The following is a 20,133-nucleotide window of genomic DNA, read 5'->3' on the forward strand; positions in this document are numbered from 1 at the left end:
GATGATTTTTTGACGTGAAAATAAAACATATGTATTGGTTACTAGATCCTTAAACCTCATGTGAGGGTCTCAACAGAGATGGCATTGATTGGAAACTTGAAATATTGTCAGTTTTATAGAGGAGATGCTGCCCATTTATTTTCTTTTTAGAGATCTTTAATACCAGCAGAGCAGGGAATCATTTCAAGGCTACTTACCCAACTTTATTAGCTCGGAAATAACTCATCTTGTGTTCAAGGCTAGTAAGAACAGATGCATAACTGTAAACATTGGTAAAGGATGCAATACGACTTACTACAGATATTAGTATAAACCAATTTTCTTCAATTGTACTTTTGTGCAGGAGCTCACTTTTGGTAAAGGTAAGTATATAGTGGTGAAATCATAGAGTTGTTTGATGCTATCCTTTCTTGATGAATAAATGCATAGCTTTTGAAACAAAGGGTTGTAATTTGCTTGGAAATTAATCCAATGATTGTTAAAAGAGCCTTAATCCTCAAGTGGGGGTCTCAAAGGAGATGGCATTAGACTGGACTTTTTGAGAACTGATCCAATTTACAAAGGAGATCTTGTCCGATTTTTTTTGGAATTAAAAGATGTAAACAATATCGAAAATAAATTGCTTAGTTTTTTACTATAATATTGATCTATGTTAAGTTGCTAGTTTTTGCTGTAATTTTTGACACCAATAACAAGGGGAGGGAGTCGTTGACACCTGTCTTCCCAAGTAATGCTAGTTTTGAAGGGCTTGTGTTTCTTGGATGGTGACAGGTAAGAGATTCTTTCCTTGGGATTATAACGAAAACTGCAGCAGTAACGAAAGATCGTCCAATTTACCAGCTAATGTACCAGCTGGATCCTTCTACATGTAGATGTAGTGGAAGCTCATCCCAAAGGTTGGGCCCATAAGATACAACACTAAGATATTATATTGTAATAATCAAAGATCAAAATTCTGATCTAAAATGATTGTATTATCCATTAGATGCAGGAAGTTGTATTGGTGTATATGAAATGATTTATGACATCTTGGTTTAAAAACATTAGTATTTAATATATTATTTAATACAATTGTCTAAGTATGGTTCAATTATGAGGGGATTTTTCATACTTACACACACACACACACACACACACACACACACACACATGTAAATTCAAAATATTACAATTGCTTTTGGTCACATAAAACTATATTAATCTGTTGAACATGATGCAGGCAACCACATCAATAGCCGGGGATTGATGGATCTCAGCAAGGACAAAATATGAAGCCAGGCAGTTAATAATTGTATACATGCCGGTGTTTTCGGCTTTGAACAGTTGTTTTACTGTATTTCATATGCTTCAATAGAAGTTTAAAAGACAATGTACCGATTTTTGGGTAAAAACTCTCCATTGAGCAGTGACAATTGGATTTTTTAAAGCATGGGATTTCCTTAAATTTGAAATTCATAATTGAAATATTGGAGAATTTTTTCGTAAGTTAAAAAGTTTTTTTGCTGTGGGAACCCCCAAAGAAAAGGGGTGATGAATTGCCTTGAGCATGAGGGGTATTAATTTTTAAAAAAAAAACTCAATAGAGTTTTCTAGATAGCGATCTTGAGTGGTCAGGCCTTTCGTTAATGCTCATGCAGTGCAAGTGGCCCATAAGCCAGCGTAGATGAGAAAGTGGCCCATAAGCCAGCGCAGAGGAAAATTTAAAGCACCGCTTCCTGTATTGGCCATAAAATGGCATATACAAATGCGCTATAATACAGGTGAGTGGCATGTTTCTGTAGTGCACAAACTCCTCTCAAGCACTTCATCTCCATAGTGTTGCTCCTGGCAACAGGTTTACCAAGCACTAGTGATAAGCAATATAGCACGACTCTGTATTAAGTACTTACAGTATAAGCCTAAGTACTTATAAACTATTGCCTGGAAGTTGTGTTGCAATACACACACGCAAGGAGTACAACACAACAAGCAACTTGAGCAAAGGCAGGGACGATATTGTGCAAAAAGCCAATGTTTGCAAGCAAATCTACAACGCCAAAGAGAAACAACACTGTCGTAAAGGTAAGACATAATTTCGGTAATAACAAAGTACACACGTAAAGTAGGTGATTGCACTTACAATATACATGCATAGTTTCGATGTAGAGAATCTCGTTTACAGTTAGGTTACAAAAAGAGTAAGCTCCACATACACGGACATGCATGTAGGTGGTTAAAGCAATAAGTTATGAATAACAGACACAAGGATAACACATAGACACGAACGGGGTTAATTATTGTCATACTTAAAAGTACGGAATGCTGGGTTCGGCATCCATGTACAAAAGTATGTATATAAGCATATAAACAAATTTTAAAGGCTTCATATCGGCATATAAACAGGTTATCTAGCATGCATAATTTAAAAGCTGTATCACAAGATCAATATCTTTGCAAAAAATTATGTGTCATTTGAAGGAAGTAACAGCCAAGTGGTGCATTTCCTTGAATACTAAGTGGGAAAGAGGAGCAATACAGATGTCTACTGCAAGCAATAACTAGGTGAATTGGCACAGAATGCTTCGAGTACAATTGTTTTTACTTAAACCATGATGTTAAAGAGAAAAGTCTCCTCCTTATCGGCTTTCCATCATGTTTTCTATATACCATAAAAATGTATCAAAATTTGCAAGAGGGTATATGACAATCCTGTGAGGACATATGTCATAATGTACGACTAATTTTTTTGAAAAAGAAAGGTATTACAAACAAAATGCTATCGAAATTTTCACAAATTAAATATATTTAAGAAAAAGTAGATTGGAAAGATGACTGTACATACCATAGAGATAGTGATGCCTTTAAAGCAGCATCAAGTATAGTATGTAAGAATATTAAACTCATATGTGTAACCATTGTTGACAAAGAGGGGTACAAGCAGACAACTAGGATGAGCATCACTTGATATATATTTAAGCTACAACAGATTTGGGACAAGCTCATGGCAGCACAAAAATGGAAAAAGAGAACCAAGCCAATAGCAATCAGAGACCCTATCTCCAAGCGGTGTAAACCCATAAAAACTTTCACAGACCGTAATCAACCCTACTTACATAGACGAGCAAAAGAAAACATAACATATGATTAGGAGTATGGTTGGGGTCAAGGGTGTGATAGCAATAACAAGCAGTGGGGATTGCTTGATATACCTGTCACCCATTTAGTGAAAATTAATTCTAATTAATTGTACTTGTGGTTGGTTGGCAGGTAAAGATCCCTGCTCTCATCTGATAGGAGTTCCGGCTTAAGCTCCTACTTTTTCATGTATCAGAGTAATTTGTAATGAAGTTTATATCAAGAAATTCTTCTTTGTTTTGTTCTCTACACAAAAGATGTTTTGCAAACAGTATTCAAGTCTATCAGTATATGGTTCTAAGTGATGGGATTTTAAACTAAAACACACACACACACACACACACACACACACACACACACACACACACACACACACACACACCCCAAAAATAAAAGAGGGACTACTTTGGTAGACCATCTCCTTTTGGACCCTTATTGAGATGTAGCCCTCTCTCATTTTAATCCAGTGTTGAGATAGTCTAAATGCACATATCAATATTCTAATTCTTGTTCCCATTCATCTTCCCATATTAATTAATCAGTTCAATATGATAAAATCATTTGGGATAGGTAGATATTAGATTTAATGACATTACATCTCTGTTGAAATCATAGTCATCCTCGACTATGAGGTAGAGAAGATAAAGCCTAATCATTATTCCATGGTTTCCTAGTGGGTAGAGGATCCATTTTTACCGTCTTACGACATCATTCCAAAATGGATGACTAATCCATTTGGTGCTTGTTGAGAGATTTAGCTTCTACAAGCATGTCTGCTCATTAGCCCATATTATTCTGCCAAGATAGAGTGACAAGTTCTACTTGGTTTTGGGAGAGGTTATCACCACAAACATGATCCTAAGCATGCACACTTGTTAAATTTGTGCACATAGAGAAAAACAAGAGAGACTCTTATAATACAAAAACATTGTTTATTTAAAATACATTTACATTTGCTTACTCTAATGTAGCATTGTAAGCTTTGACAAGGTTCATATTGCATCGATCTAACATCTTCAAAAGGATAATTTTTGTACTTAATAAGGTATCATCAAATAATCTTACCATGTCTTAGCACCTTGTCCTCATGTTGAAGGATGGATTCGGGTTGGAGCACCTCTTCTTGATCTTTGATCTCCCAGTTATTGGTTGTCTTGGTGGTTCACCTTTGTAAGGCTTAAGTAGACTCACATGAAAAGCATTGTGTATGAGCCACTAAGAAATGTGGTCTCTCTCTCTCTCTCTCTCTCTCTCTCTCTCTCTCTCTCACACACACACACACACACACACACACACACACACACACACACACACACACACACACACACACAAACACCATCGCTCACATCCTAGTTAGTGGTACAAAAGAACTAGGTGGTACCCCTCCATTTTTTAGATTTTGTGTGTGATATTTCGTGTCTGTGTGTGTTGTGTTTTGTGTTAGACCCTCAAACCCTATGAGTAGCACGGGAGCCTTGAGAGGTGTCTAGAGGCCACTTCTCTTGTCGCTTACCCTGGATCGTCTCAGTATGTACGAATTTATTATACACATACTCTACAAGAGGTAGGTACTCCCATTGTGAGCATTGATATACTTTTGATATACTTTTGATATACATAGGTTTTTAGTAGATCTAGAATCATAAGGTTTGCTATTTCACTTTGGCCATCCATTTGTGGCTGATAGGTTGAAGAGAAATTTAACCTTGTACCTAGATTCTCAAAGAGACCCTTCTAGAAATTACTAGTCATTCTAAGATCTTTGTTTGACACTATAGATGTTGGGAGGCCATGGTGTTTGAACATCTGAGATATGAAGAGGGTTTAATCCCACTTCCCTCTTGTTTAGAGGAGGTAATCTTCACTTCTAGAAAGATTAATTAACCTAAACCAGGTGTTTTAATTCTGGGAAGGTTTATGTGCATCATATTATAACTAAGCTTTAATGGTAACCTTGGAATAAGGGTTAAGTATTAATGGTAGTTATGCATCATTAAGTTAAGCTCAAAGGTAGATTTGCACTCTTAAGCTAAGCTTTGATGGTAACTTTGCACTTAGGTGTAAGCTTTAGTGACTACCTTTCATTTTATGTTTAAGCTTTAATGGTAATCTTGGTACTAGAATTAAGCATTAATGATAGTTATGCATCATTAAGTTAAGCTTCAAAGCTCATTTGGACTCTTAAGCTAAGCTTAAATGATAACTTTGCACTTAGGTGTAAGCTTTTGTGACTACCTTGTATTTTAGGTTAAAGCTTTAATGGTAACCTTGTAATTAGAGTTAAGTCCTAAGAGCATCTATGCATCATTAAGTTAAGCTTCAAAGGTAGATTTGCACTCTTAAGCTAAGCTTTAATGGTAAGTTTGCACTTATGTGTAAGCTTTAGTGACTACCTTGTATTTTAGGTTTAAGCTTTAATGGTAACCTCGCAATTAGGGTTAAGTGCTAAGAGTATCTATGCATCATTAATGTAACCTTCAAAGGTAGATTTACACTCTTAAGCTAAGCTTTAATGGTAGCTTTGCACTTAGGTGTAAGCTTTAGTGACTACCTTGTATTTTAGGTTTAAGCTTTAATGATAACCTCACAATTAGGGTTAAGTGCTAAGAGTATCTATGCGTCATTAAGTTAAGCTTCAAAGGTAGATTGCACTCTTAAGCTAAGCTTTAACGGTAGCTTTGCACTTAGGTGTAAGCTTTAGTGAGTACCTTGTATTTTAGGTTTAATCTTTAATGGTAACCTTGCAATTAGGGTTAAGTGCTAAGAGTATCTATGTATCATTAAGTTAAGCTTTAATGGTAACTTTGCACTTAGATGTAAGCTTTAGTGATTAACTACCTTGTATTATAGGTTTAAGCTTTAATGGTAACCTAGCAATAAGGGTTAAGTGCTAAGAGTATCTATGCATCATTAAGTTAAGCTTAATGGTAACTTTGCACTTAGATGTAAGCTTTAGTAACTATCTTGTATTTTAGGTTAAAGCTTTGATGGTAACCTCATAATTAGAGTTAAGTGCTAAGAGTATCTATGCATGATTAAGTTAAGCTTCAAAGGTAGATTTGCATCCTTAAGATGGTAACTTTGCACTTAGGAAAAGCCTTGAAAGACAAGTTTGCAATTTAGGGTCTAGCTTCCATGGTGACCTTGTGTGATTAGGGTTAAGCTTCCATGGGAAACCTTGTCTCATTAAAGAGAGAAAGGTTTAGTCTCCTTATGGTAATCAATCTTAGGGTTTGCATGTCTCTTTACGGTAGGAAGAATGTATGGTTATAATCCTCTCTTCCAGGCTTTAATGGAAAGCTCGAAGACTCATAAATTACACACCTTCTAGCTTCCTAAATGGAAAGCTAGGCACCATAAGAAAAGAGTAGTTGTCTAATCTCGATAGAGAGAGTTCAATTTTTGGTATTGAAAAGTATTTCTAAAGTTGTCAATTTCTAGTTTTTTTGCAAATACGGGATGGGCGAGATAGGGGATAACTTCGCGGAATTGATCTCTGTGTTGTTTGAACCGAAAACTCTACAAGCTTCCATGGAGATGCCCCATGGATGGCAAAGGATTGCAAAAACCTAGGAATCATACAAAACGGGGATTGAACTTAAAAGGTTGGCATTTCTAAAGAGATATTAACCATCAAATGCCTATGGTAAAAACTCGCTTGTATTTTCTAGATAAACTTCGCTGGTAGATAATTTAATGAAAGTAAGAATTAAGGTTTATAAATGAATAAACTTGGAAATTACCACGTAGGAGTTAAAAAAAGGAATCTTGAGAGGTGATAGGGATAGCTCATTGCAAAACATAGATTTAACTAGAAGTTTTGAAGATTGTTTGGAAATGACCGAAAACCAAGATGGATTTTCTTGGGGTCAATTTGATTGAAAGGCCGGCCTATTGAGAGGATTCTCTTGGGGAACTTGACGGAGATTGGCCCTTTTCGGCTAGGGCACAATAACTGGCAAGTTTGTTATACTTAGGTCATTTATGCCCGTGGGATAAGGGATGAATGGGTTTGTTTTATTTTTGCCCGGCCGGGTGAAGTACCCGCGGTTTCTTATTAGAAAACGGCCAGAATCCAGGTATGGCCTGATGCCAATAGTTGGATAAGAAGGTCATACTCAGGAAGGATGATGTGAATTTAATTAAGGAAATTTGTTCGATTTGGCTGCGTAAAAAGGAACTGAAAAGGCTAGGAATATAGGGGCTATCCTGTGCATCTGTCACCAAATGGTGCTATACCTCTCCAATAAAATGCTTAAGAAGGAATGATCAAATTGGCATATCCTTTCCCAAACACTTAATTTTGATGAAAATGTCACCATTCTGATGGCTGGCTATAACCGATTATCTCGGTCCTGAGTAAGGCAAAATGAATTGCTTGAAACTACATATGTTGCATGATTAGTTAAGGAACTAGGTACAAGCTAATTATAGCTTATAAAGGAAAAGGAATGAATTAAAATTTTCTAAATAAAGATGTGGTGGGATCAACCAGATGAATTTCCATAAACGAGGGTATGCAACAGATTGCATGCTTCTTGTTGTCTGACGATGTCTGATAGACTATCCTCCCTGATTTTGTAGTAGTTAAGAACTACCTCGGGAAGGGATTTTCATGAAATGGTTCGGTGGGTGGCGGAAATGGAGGGTCAGATGGCCGGATGTTGAATAAAAAAATTATGTTAAACGCTAGGACTATGCGGGATAAAAACGGGTAAGCGAGAACGAGCGAGACAAGGTAGGATTACAAGATCCCTCTTCTTAAGGGAAAGCAATAACGGATGTGTCTGCTTGTCAGGAAAAAGGGGTTATCACCATGAACCAAGGGAGAACAAGAAAGCAAGAGCAAATCCTCAAGTTAAAGATCAAGAGAATCAAGACTAAGGACCACGATTTTGGGTGTGGGTGATTGAAAGATGCCAAGGATGGATTAAATTATGATAAGCGGATAGAGTCGTCAAATTGATGGGATCTATCCCCTTGGGTTGGCATTCGAGATAGGCCGGAGTCCTGTCAGGGTGTCGGTTCCAAGTGAGAGAGATACGTGCAGATAGATCTACGTCGTTCCCTGGAGCAGTCTGGAAGACTGAGGGAGGTGAGTAGGGTCGAGTCTGGGTATGGCCCTCACACACAAAATTGAAAAAGCAACCTCCAATTCCTCTCCTCTCTTCTTTTTTAAATGCACTACACAAAGTACTTTGCATTCATGGATTGAGAAAGAATTGAAAAAGGCTATGAGTATTTGCACTCACAAAGCTAACATGGCATAATGCAAGGATTCTGCACAAAGGTTGTAGCCTCTTTCACACTTCCTCTTCCAGTCTTCTTCTCTATAATTCATTTCTTCTGCTCATGTGTCTTCCAAAGAGAGGCCCTCTTTTTATAGGTTTACGGGGGGATTGGAATTTTCATGATCACTTTTAATTACACATAGAAAATCTTCCTTTAGGAGATAATTGATCCGGGTGAATCGATAGGTGGTAGGGCTAGAGTTTAGGTTAATAGGCTTCTAAGAGTTAGAGTTAGAGCTTGTATAGATTTATACAATGGGTAGAATAAAGACAAATTTACAAATGGTGAAATTGAGGAGATGAGAAAATAGCACAATGTAGAAGATTCTCCTTCTTTGTTGTTGAATTATCGCCGCCCCCATTTTCATGTGTCATGTATTGATTCCATTGGATGGAGTCAGTACTGCTAAATTTTTATTTTCTTTGTTACTTTGTCCGGATGAAATGCATAGAAAAATAGAGCCATGGTACTAGAGTATGAGAGATAGAGCTTTGAAAAGTAATGGAATAAGTAAATATACACATAGAATCCATAGCCAATTGTGTGGAGCTTCTTCTTCATGCCAGTGAGAAGTGTGTGTGCATGTATGCGTGTGTGTATGTGTGTTAATGAAAAGAGTGTGTGTACAAGGAATATGTAAAATAGAGAAAAAGATGTGGGCTAGGTTTTTATAGATAAATGTAGTATAAAGTCCTAGAGAGGCCCACACAAGCCCACGGGATCAAGATACTTGGTCACAAGACTGTTTTTTATTGTGAAAAAGGAAAGAGAGAGAAAATGTTGACCAAAATATTACCAGAGAGACTGAAAAACGAGTTTCCATTTTGACGACATGTGATGAATCATTATTTCAATCTCAATGATGTCCAAAGTCTTTATGTTTTCAATTTTATATGTACTATGTGTCCTCATTCCTTTTCACTTTGCGTAAAAGCCATGGAGAACAATAGTGGTATTTTCCTTTTTATAGCCTTCAAAGACTACCCATTCTAGGAAGACAAATATAAGTAGAACTCTTCCTCTTACTTTGCATTGAAGCCTCCTTGAACTTTGTAGGAAATGGACATGTGCCTTGAATACATCCATCTCAAGTTGTTTCCCATGTGAAATAAATCACCAAAATCATTTATTATAATATGTGGATATTTACAAGTGATAGTAAAAGAGAAAATGTATAAACTAAAAATACATAAGCATAGATGAAACACCCTAAACCATAATTTACATGTAGAAACCTCACCCCTTAATATTAAATGCACACTTAATGTAAAGGTAGAACAAAGAGTAGGGGTCTCTAGAAGAAACCTTGAAAGTGTGTTTTGATCACCTACGTTAAATAAATTTATTAGCACTATTTGTCTTTTCAAGAGAAAGATCCTTCTATTAGTTAATAAAATTGTTCATAGGGCTACAACCACCTCTACTAGAGAGGGCTACATCAACCATAAGGGGAGACTCTCCCAATGAAAAACAACATATGTACAATGAGGGCTAAATTAGGAGATGGGAGGAGGGAAAAGCCACAACAACGTACGATAGTACCATTTGGACTCACCCCCGACCATGGTGAAGAAAGGCCCAGGGCCCAAGAGTCAGAGGAATACCTCTCTGTGCTCCACTCCCGCATGTGGTTGGAGCTTCCTTGAAGTCTCTTGAACTTTTCCCTAAGATTTTGGATCAACTCCAGCCAGAAGTTTGAAACAACCTCCGTTGGTGGCACAAGGTGAGCCTCAAAGATGCAAAAGAAACAGGCCTGCCAAATCACCCGGAGTGTCAGGCCACATACAAGCTCCCAACACACCTCTCTCTCACTGCACCACTCCTGTGGGGTAAGCTCTGTAGAAAAATGGAGTGTAGGTTGACCCCCCTGTATCATTATCATCGTGTCGGTGGAAGATAGCTCAAACTATAGTGGAGGTCCCGTGAGGGTGGACCAAGTAGCTACCCCCCAAGTGTACTATTGCGTTGTGGAAAGATCTAGCATCATCAAAAAGACCCAAAGCCAAACCCATTGTGCCATAGGGAGGTCCCACAAACAATGATGATGACTCTCCAAAGGATGGTCACAAGTTGTGCACACTACCGAAAGGCCACTATGTACTAGCTAGGTCCCCATTGCTATAGCTCTATGTGCAACTAGCCACTCGAACAAGGTGACTCGCCATGGTTGTCTAGAGTCCCACAACCTTTCTCAGAAGGTTGACAAAAACTCGGTTGTGAGACCCTTCTCTTTGCAATGAAGTCATGTAGCAGGATAAGCCTCTCTCTATGCTGCCAGTATGTGACGTCCAAGTCGCATAGTATACTGAAAGAAAGGAACCCTTGGATGGTCAATTGAAGAGAAAGGGTCCCTCCAAAACCAATCTCTAGGATCCCATTGCACTTGTGCCAGTGGGTAGATATCCCAATCCAAGAGCCTCAATGGCATGTCACAAGAGCTATTGGGTCAAGATCTATGACACAAGTCCTTCCACGGATTCCCACTACTTGTATCCTCTAAAAATAGCACTCTGCAACTTGTGGAGCCTCTATTGAGACTCTATGTAATCGACCCTCACCCTGGATCTTTAAGAACATGGAGGGTAATCATTGAGCAAGATCGACCTGCAATGAGGACCTCTAGTTGTGTGAAGGATCCTATCCATTTGGGAGCTTCTGTCTCTAGAGGTGTGAGACACTCCTACACTCCCTATGGCACAATGGGTTTGGCTTTGGGTCCTTTTGATGTCTTGACACATGCTCTACACTCCTCTCATTCCCTGCAGATGGATGCTCTATAACTCCTTTGGCAAACCTGAGAACTAAAGCCAGTCACCTAGAGTGCATGGTGGACCATTTGCCATGGGACCCCAAGAAACATGAGGCCTATTACAAACCAAGTGGCCTCTATGAGTCTGTGTTGACCATGAGGTTCCAAACAAGGGGTTGTCTCACACCTTCGTGCAAGTGGATTGGTACTACTCTAGGCCACTCCACAACTTTTCCCAAGAGACAAGCAAGCTCACAACAAAAGAATCCTCTAGTCTCTTTCTCAGACCAACTATGTGCATCTCAGTTCCCAAAAAGTGAAGCTATTGTCAAGGATACTGCACTCCTTGAAAAAACCTATTTGGGTCCCATATATAATGCTCTCTGGAAGTGGCTGAATCCTCAAACTCAGAGCCTTCCCTAGAATTCTATAGGCTAATTTGAGGATGGTGATGGGCCAATTCATGAGGTATCCTCTTAACTTTGTTTGATAGGTGCGAAACCCCTCCCCGTTGAGCTTCTCTATTCCATTTTCCCCCATTGTGCTATGAGGAAGGTCTTGTCTTGGAGACTCTCCAAGACACTGGCTAATTCCTCTAGCAGATGCACAATTACTTCTCATGAGATGATGAAAATTTTATTTGCAAGTTTTTGTTCTTGGATGCGATTCCTTTTACTACAAAATATGTATGAGAGAGAGAGATATATATATATATATATATATTATTTTGTGAAGTCCCTCTTCACAAATAGGAGTATTGCTCATTGTTAAGGTTTTGTATTCCTTTTGGTGCTCAATGTCGAGGTGTGAAACCTTGTATGCACCATTCTGAAGCTCTTTTGCAAGCTCAAAGGAAGATTTGAAGGGTTTGAATTTCATTGATTACCTCTTTGAATGCGTATGCTCTCTTGCTCATGATAACTGTCCTCTTTGTATGTTTGAGGCTCTCTTTGTGTGCTTTTATAGCTCAATGCTATGCTCTGTCAAATTGGCCCCTTATACGGCTTGGATCTTAGAGGCTATAGGCCTTAGGGATTCAATGCACAACATGGGAATGATCACCTACGGACCAGAAATTGTTTTAAGTCTATTTTAGCACCCGGGTGGAGTCCGCTCTTGGTCAATCGGAATAGGAGTCCAAAAACTTGCGATCGGTCGGTTATGAGCTTAAAGAAGCACCGAACGGCTATGCCAAAGCAGGGATGGTCGATGAAGGTGGTCCGATCGGACCCGAAATGCTATCAAACTTCCTTTATTGCCTTTGTGAGTTCCATCACGTGTTGTGTGTGGGAAACCTCCTTGGCGGACTTGGCCGGCCCTCAAAAAAGGTGGAATTTACCACTTGCCTCAAATCCGCCCATACAATTCAACCCAACAACGTTGCCCGCAATCAATTATAGAGTCAACGAGCTAAGGCAATGGGTCCAATGGGCTTACATGAGAGTGAATCCAAAAATACTGAATAAATGCTCTTCTTTGCAGTGACTCACTCACAAAACACACACACATACACACACACCTATTTTAAGGAGGGTTTTAGGGCATGGGGATAAAGGAGCTCCCGAGCTCGGATTGAGGTTCTTGAAAGATCGTCAATCAGAGACCTTGTGAAGAGTGCTTCAAGATAATGATGATAACAAGGCTAGATGATGAAACCAAAGAAACTAATTTCAATTGAAAGTTTGGGGAAAACGATGCCTAACACACACAATTGAAGGGGTTGATTGCTAATGATGCAATCAATTAATCAAATTTCTTAATTGATCATTAGGGAGAGATCAATTGATACTTGATTAAGGGAGACACCACTTGATGGGAATCTTATTGAAAGGAAAGCATGCAAGATTACTAGTTATTAAGGTGCCTAGCCTCTCCTAATCAAGCATTAATTAACCATGGAGGGTAGTGGCTCACTTGGATCTTCCAAGAGCATGCCTACACATGATTGACAAAATGCTTAATTGGCAAGATTAAACCTAATGGAACTTACTAATGATAATTGAAGAATGCTAATCCTACTAACACACAAATGCATAGCAATAACCTAGCTAGCCCACCATAGGTGTGATACCACTTGATGGGGATCGTGCTAGCTAAGGTGGGTGATATACAAACATGGTGCAAGTGTGCGAGTGTGTGTAAGCAAGATTATCACTCAAGTGAATTAGGTTCCAAGATAGATTAGCTTGGACTCATAAACATAATCTTGAGTATTGACTTGGCTTAGCACATGCTCACCATAGACAAGCATGTAGTGCAAACTTCAACAGTGTGTAGTTTATTCATGAAAGTGAGCTTTAAGTAGCTCTACAACTTGACTTCATTACATGTGGATGTGGGACGTGTGTCTAACCTCACTCCTATCTTATTGCAGACATAGCGAGAACCACAAATATAATTGTCAATCCATGGGACGAAGCTAACTCGACTAGTGCATAAAGGCTACAAGAGGTTGTCAATCTCTTCAAAAACAACAAACAACTCGAATCTAACTCAAGCTACACTCAAATGATAGAAATCACCAAAAGCTAATCGCTCATCGGTAAACAAATCACATCGGTTACAGTATCAAACAACATCCAAACGTTACAAAACTTCTAGCACATGTTTATAAGACCTAAGCACACATGATTATGGTCTCAAATCTCACTTTAGGTCAAGTGAAAAAATCGTGATTATTAACAACAACAATGAGTTTTTGACCTAGTCGTTTTTGACCCAGAATGCATCCAAATGCTTAGCAATGGTGCCTTGATTTTGAAGCTTAAATTCCTACTTATGGCCATGGGTTGACAACACCAAAATCTACAGATTACCATGAAATGCTTACATCAATGCGTAGAGCTCTTACCTGCAGTTGCAACGCAACAGACTGCACTGCAATGTGACAACATGAAAGGGAGTAGGAAGCGCGAGAAGGAGAGAAGTGAGCATCGTTAGCTCACGCTGTGTTTCATTATCCAAAACTTACAAAAATTGTCTTTTATACCTTAGTCAAGGTTTCTGTGGTCAAACTAATAATCTGGGAGCTCTAACTAAAGACAGGTTGATACAATCTGGAAGCTTGTAGCCCCGGCTCATCAATTACAATGTTTATCTAGAAAGTAGGAGTTACAATTTTCCTGATTCATCAAAATAATAAGTGTTTTTACAATGAAAGCTCCAAAAAATGTTATCCAAGTTATCCGAGTTAGCTTGCTCCTAACATTCCCCCCCTCCTCGCTTGTGTCGTCCCTTTACATAACTTCATGGACTAAAGTAGTCTTCGGGTTGACGACTAGAGAGGCAGTCTTTAAGCACGTGTAAAGATTTCTCATATCTGCGTCTTCTCTCTTTGTCAAGAACCTGCAAGAACTGCATGGTGACTCTATTTTTACGCTCAATGGCTGAATAGCCAACAAATCTAGATGTAAGGTTGCTTATCAGTGGACCAAATATCTTGGTTCGTCAAGTGAAGAAACCTGTATAGAATGCTTCCTCAAATGCCAATATATTGCTAGAGGGCAAAAACATGCATCGAACTCAGAAGCCGTAAAGGACTTCTTCAATGGCTGGCCACTTAAGTCATAGTAGAGGCCCTTATTGCCTTCCAGGAACGACATTCATGGTGCTCGTGCTTATAGTTCCTTCACCTGCATTCATCACTGGGTAATTCAAGTTAGGTCTCCCTGGCTTCCCCCCACGGGGCCAAGGACAATTATACATCCCATGTCCAGACTCACCGCAATTCCAACATTGCAAGACTCTCCTAGGTCGTGGATCTCGCTCTTCAGACTTCTTTGCTTGTCCCTTTGGACCTACAGCTTGTGCAAGGTGAATTGACAGGCTACTTAAAGATTCATTTAACTTCCCAATCACTTCCGTCGTTACCTCAGGAAGCTCCCTAGATGTTGATGCTTGTGACTTACCTTTGGGTCTAAGACCTTCTATTGGAACCTCCCCCCTTAAGCACTTGAGTTTCCTATATTTCTCAGCAGCCCTAGTTTCAGCTGCATCAAAGGTAGCAGGTGCACCCGCCTCAACTTTTACCTTAAGGTCAGGAAAGAGTCCGGCTATGAACCTCTCCTTCTTTAGGAACTCTGTACCATCACCAGGGTTAGCAACATTTCTCACCCATACAGTCCAAAGACGTAGAAACTCTTGCTTGTATAAGTAGTAGTCATCTAAGTCTTTTTGCTTATGAGAAACAATGTCTTGCCATAGTTTTTGAGTGTTTTGGAGATCAAAGAAGTATTTCTTGAAACGATTCAAAACTTCTATGTAATTCCCCTTAACTTCCTTAGGCAAAGAGTCAAACCAAGTGCTAGCATCTTTCCTAAGGACCACCTCAAACATTTCTACACGTTCTTGATCAGTTACTATCCTCTTGATACGGCAAGACATCTTGAAATTCACCAAAAATAATTCTTCATCCTCTACAGGCTCTCCAAAGAAAAGAGGATATCCAGACATTTGGCGTTGGCTCTCCATTGAATTGATTCCAAACTGACGCACGTTTTTCTTTTTTCAATAATATTTTCTAAATTGCAATCTATTCTACACCCAAATAAAAATATTCACATCAAATGACCTATGATAATCAAAAAGAGGTAGGATGACAGGGTTTCGTGACGCGAGAATTTCTCCTACTCTTTGGGTACCAAACATGAACACCATACGTTGTTAAAAATGGATTTTTCTACTAATTGCAATGTTTACTCTAATGTGCGGAGTGAAATGGAAGGGGGAAAACTCTATTGTTGGGCCATTATCCATGGTCTATGCATGACCTAGTTCTTAAAACAAAACAAAAATATAGACGTCCAAACTAAGGTCGTACCTAATAAGAGGCAAAATAAAAAGATTTACTGAAGCGTTTATCTCGACCAACCTACGAGGGCCCAAAATTCTACGAATTACTCGTTGAAATTGTAACTTAGTACTAACAATTATGTGCACCTTTTGCCTTGCAATAGGAATAAAAGGATCATACAAAATCTCGTGATTCATGTAAGCTACTTGATTATGCTAAAGGTTGAGCCTTTACAAAACATACACAAGCCGTTCCACAGTGGGGGTACCAAAATTGAGGCGGTCCGGGGCGGGCAACAAGAAGAGTGGCCTCTAAACACACTTCAAGGCTCCCGTGCTGCTCAATTGGGGCTGGGGCAAGCACAATTAAAAACAACAACCACCCACAGTCAGAAACCAAACAAGAAAGGGGCACCACCTAGTTGTAGATGCGAACTAGGACGCATGCGATATCTCCTTATAATCAAACACACAAAGGGAGGGGAATGCAAGACAGAGAGAGGTAAAGAGCACAAATCAACTTGAGCAACTCAGTCTTAGCCTTAAAGACTAGATGCACACAAATCTTGATGAGAAACAGAGAGCTAACACAAAACTTGACCTTATTGCCAATACAAAAATTGTCTTAGGGTCACGGGAGCCCTCTCACCGAGTACCCTCTTACAATTTACTTTTTAGGCAAACAATTCAACAAGCCCTCAAACCACCAAGCATGAAATGGCACCGTAGACTTCAAGGACAATATACCTTCAACCACTTGATGAGCCAACTTATCAAGTCAATTTGGAGAGAAGAGTCGTAGTTGCAGCATACAATTGCACCCAAAACTATAAATCTTATTTATGCACAAGAGTAGGCTACAAGTGTGATGAAGAGTATGGTATCACTCCACTCCTCTAGATGGCATAACTAACTTCAAGCTTCTCCATGCACCTATGTGTAGTGATGGAATAGAGCGCTCACAATGCACACACTCTACACAACTAAGCTTGAAGAGTGGTGTGTTATGTGTTGAGAATGGTGTGGTGTAGTGTGATCATGTGATGTTTTACAAGGGAGAGAAGGGCTCTATTTATAGGTTTTAGAAGCCCCGATTAAGATTAGACCTAATCAAGTTTATTTGAAGAAATCAAAGATTGTGCATATTTTATTTTTTTAAATGAGTGTGGGTCTCTCTTATCCTTTTGAGTCACATGGATGTGGGCTCAAGGGAAGAGAATTATTGAGGATGAAAGGAGAGAGGATTGAGTGAATAATTTGGGAGTGCCTACTCTAGTAGAGGGTGCATTTTACAATAAGGTTAGTGGTTAGTAGTTAGTAATTATCACTACAAAATATTTACAAAATCATTCACCAAATGGTGAGATATATGATGAGAAAAGTTAGAGAAGGAATAAGCTTATAAAGCAAGGTTGAAGCTTGGAGAAGTTGACATTCACCTCTTTACAGCACTGATAGAAGAAGCGGTCAGCATGGCGAAGTAGCGCGTGTCGATGAAGCTATGTTATCTTCAAACCTTGGAAAATTCATGATAAAAATATTTATTTGCAGAGGTTAACCTTGGATTTTTGCTTATTTTTTGAAGTTCTTTATAAAGCTGAAGAGAGTATGGTAATATGGACATATATGTAGAGAGAAAGGGGAGCACCTAGGGGTGTAGAAATGGAGGATGAAGGCTATGGAGGTGTGAGAGAAGTGGAAATGGTGAAGAGGGTGAATTAGGACATGGGAGTTGTAGGTTTGGGAGTGGAAAGGAAAGGGATGAGTGTGCATGTGGGTGGGAGTGTGAAAATGTGAGAGAAGAGTAAGAGGATCCTTGTGTGCATAGAGTGGGCAGACTGGGTCGCACAAAACAATTCACCAAAATTCGTGCTTATCTCCAAAAATGCTGAAATAGTTATGTAAAATACTTCAGCTCATGAGCTTCATTTTGTATGTTGACAACTTTTGCTGATTCGGATGATAGAAGGGTGCCAAAATTCACCCAAAAAGCTGTGTATTGTGGGACTGCAAAGGTGCTTATGTGGGACCCTTTTTGGTTGAATTCTCCTTATACATCCAAAGGTGAGCCCCCCATGAGCCATGCCATGACCCAAGGAATCCAAGTGGCCCTTTCCACATGCATGGATGATGAAATTTGAAGAATAAAAAACAATTGCACATGATAGACTTAGTGCTTGGATTTTTCCTAGCCCTGGTCTTTATGAGCACATGCTCTATGGAAAAAATATGTGCAGGACCCATGAAGGAATATCATGATAGGAGTATTTTATTTTGTTTTTGGGTGAAAGAGTAAAATATGCAAGTGAGAAAATATCTAGTGAAAGTGAGTGACGGTGTAGAAACAAATTTCGACTTCCATGAGGGTGCGGGATGAAATATATGGGTTTATTTTGTAAAAATAAATATTATGGGGTATGTACACACTAACATAGTAATATTTCATGCCATGAAAGGATGCAAGGAGATTTAGAAAAATGCACACTTAGGTCTAATAATGCACACCTAGGAATATGTATTTTTATAAATACAGAATTTTGAAAAAAAAAACCTTTATACCTAGGTCCTTTATTTGATAAAAAATTATTTACATGTAAAGAGGACCATAATATTATAAATTTATTTTTTTGGTCTCCTAACCCAATGACTCGCTCAATGATTTGATATTAAAAAAAATATGATAAAAACATAAACGCACACACACTATTTATAATGAAAATTCGAGCCTAGTCATTGTGCTAGGGTGTTTCTGTGGGGTGAAGTGGCTTCTTAAAATTATTTTATGAGAGCCGAAAAACGGCTATCATTAGTTCTGATGACCCCGGATGTGACACCTACTTTTGGAGTCTTTGGAGCAATGCCTCTAAGTCAGGTAGGTAGTCAACCACTGCCCCTCTGACACCTTGCTCTGGTTCTGTGCAGATGTTGCTGCCACTTTGAGTCATGCGGGCCTTCTTAACTGACTGCAGGATAGTTCTAGGGGAGGAAGCATTTTTGCTTCCTCCATGTCTCAACTTTACGGTCAAGACCGCCTCCTAAATGATGTCATCTGCAACACTCCTTCCCCAAACTGGGCCCATGCTATTCTATGCCCTGTTGGGTCTTTTCTCGCTGCATCACATTTCTTGAACGCATAACCCTTAGCAAATTTGATGGTCAGTTCACCACATGAAGGGGTTCCCTGATAAACTTTGGAGAATAGAAATCTGCAGTCATCCACCAGATGTGGCTGCAAATGATTTAAATAAATTTTGTTGTTCTTTTGAAACTTGTACTTGAAAACAGATAACCATTGCTCGGATGGCAAGTCCTCATCAGTAGGTCCTTAGGGAGTTTGCCTTCTAGACTAAGGCCATACTCCTCATGCAAGTCCTCTGCTATATAAGAGAACCTGATTTGTTGAGGGTACTCCTCCATTTTATTCTTACATGAAATGTCAAACAAATCAGAAATTGTTGTGAAACAAATCTAAAGTACCACATTTGTTACTGTACATTTAATAACTAATAACTAATGTGTTTACAATATGATTTATCCGTACTCTATTTCCATGAAACTTCAACAATAGTCTGCAATAACTTCAGTTTTAATCCTTAGCATATGATATACAAAGCTCTAACATAAAGCACGGAGACTATAGAATCATGTACATTCTCTCAGCTAAACCTTTCTATCCACAAACATTGAAGCTCCACAACCACTTTTCTAGAATATCCTAGAAAAATACACTTAATACTATAGATCAAGCTGCATAATTAGCATGGTCCAAGTCAATTTTCTAATTTTTCTATCATATGCATATGGATTACAAATGCAATGCTCCAAGGTGGGCATTCCCTCCTTGGCCTTCCCTTTCTATTTGCATGTTGAAGGTGACACTCTGCTGGCAGCAGCTCCCTTGGCCTTTGGGGTCCTCATGGTGGGAGAACTCACACGATAGCAGCTCTGCTACAATGCTGAGAGAGAGAGAGAGAGAGAGAGAGCAACTCTGCTACGAGTCTGAGGGGGGAGAGAGAGAGCCCTAGAGCGCTGGCAGAAAGCGCTCAATTCAAACAGACGCAATTCGGACCACTAAATCCACTAATTACACCACTACTCTCACACGGGCTGGCCCATTGTGAAACTGCATGACTTGTATTTTTGAGATACAATTATAGCTAAAAAATACAAATTCCAAAACTTTTGGG

Source organism: Adiantum capillus-veneris, chromosome 8 (assembly GCF_014529385.1).
Source record: "Adiantum capillus-veneris isolate H3 chromosome 8, ASM1452938v2, whole genome shotgun sequence".
Classification (NCBI taxonomy): domain Eukaryota; kingdom Viridiplantae; phylum Streptophyta; class Polypodiopsida; order Polypodiales; family Pteridaceae; genus Adiantum; species Adiantum capillus-veneris.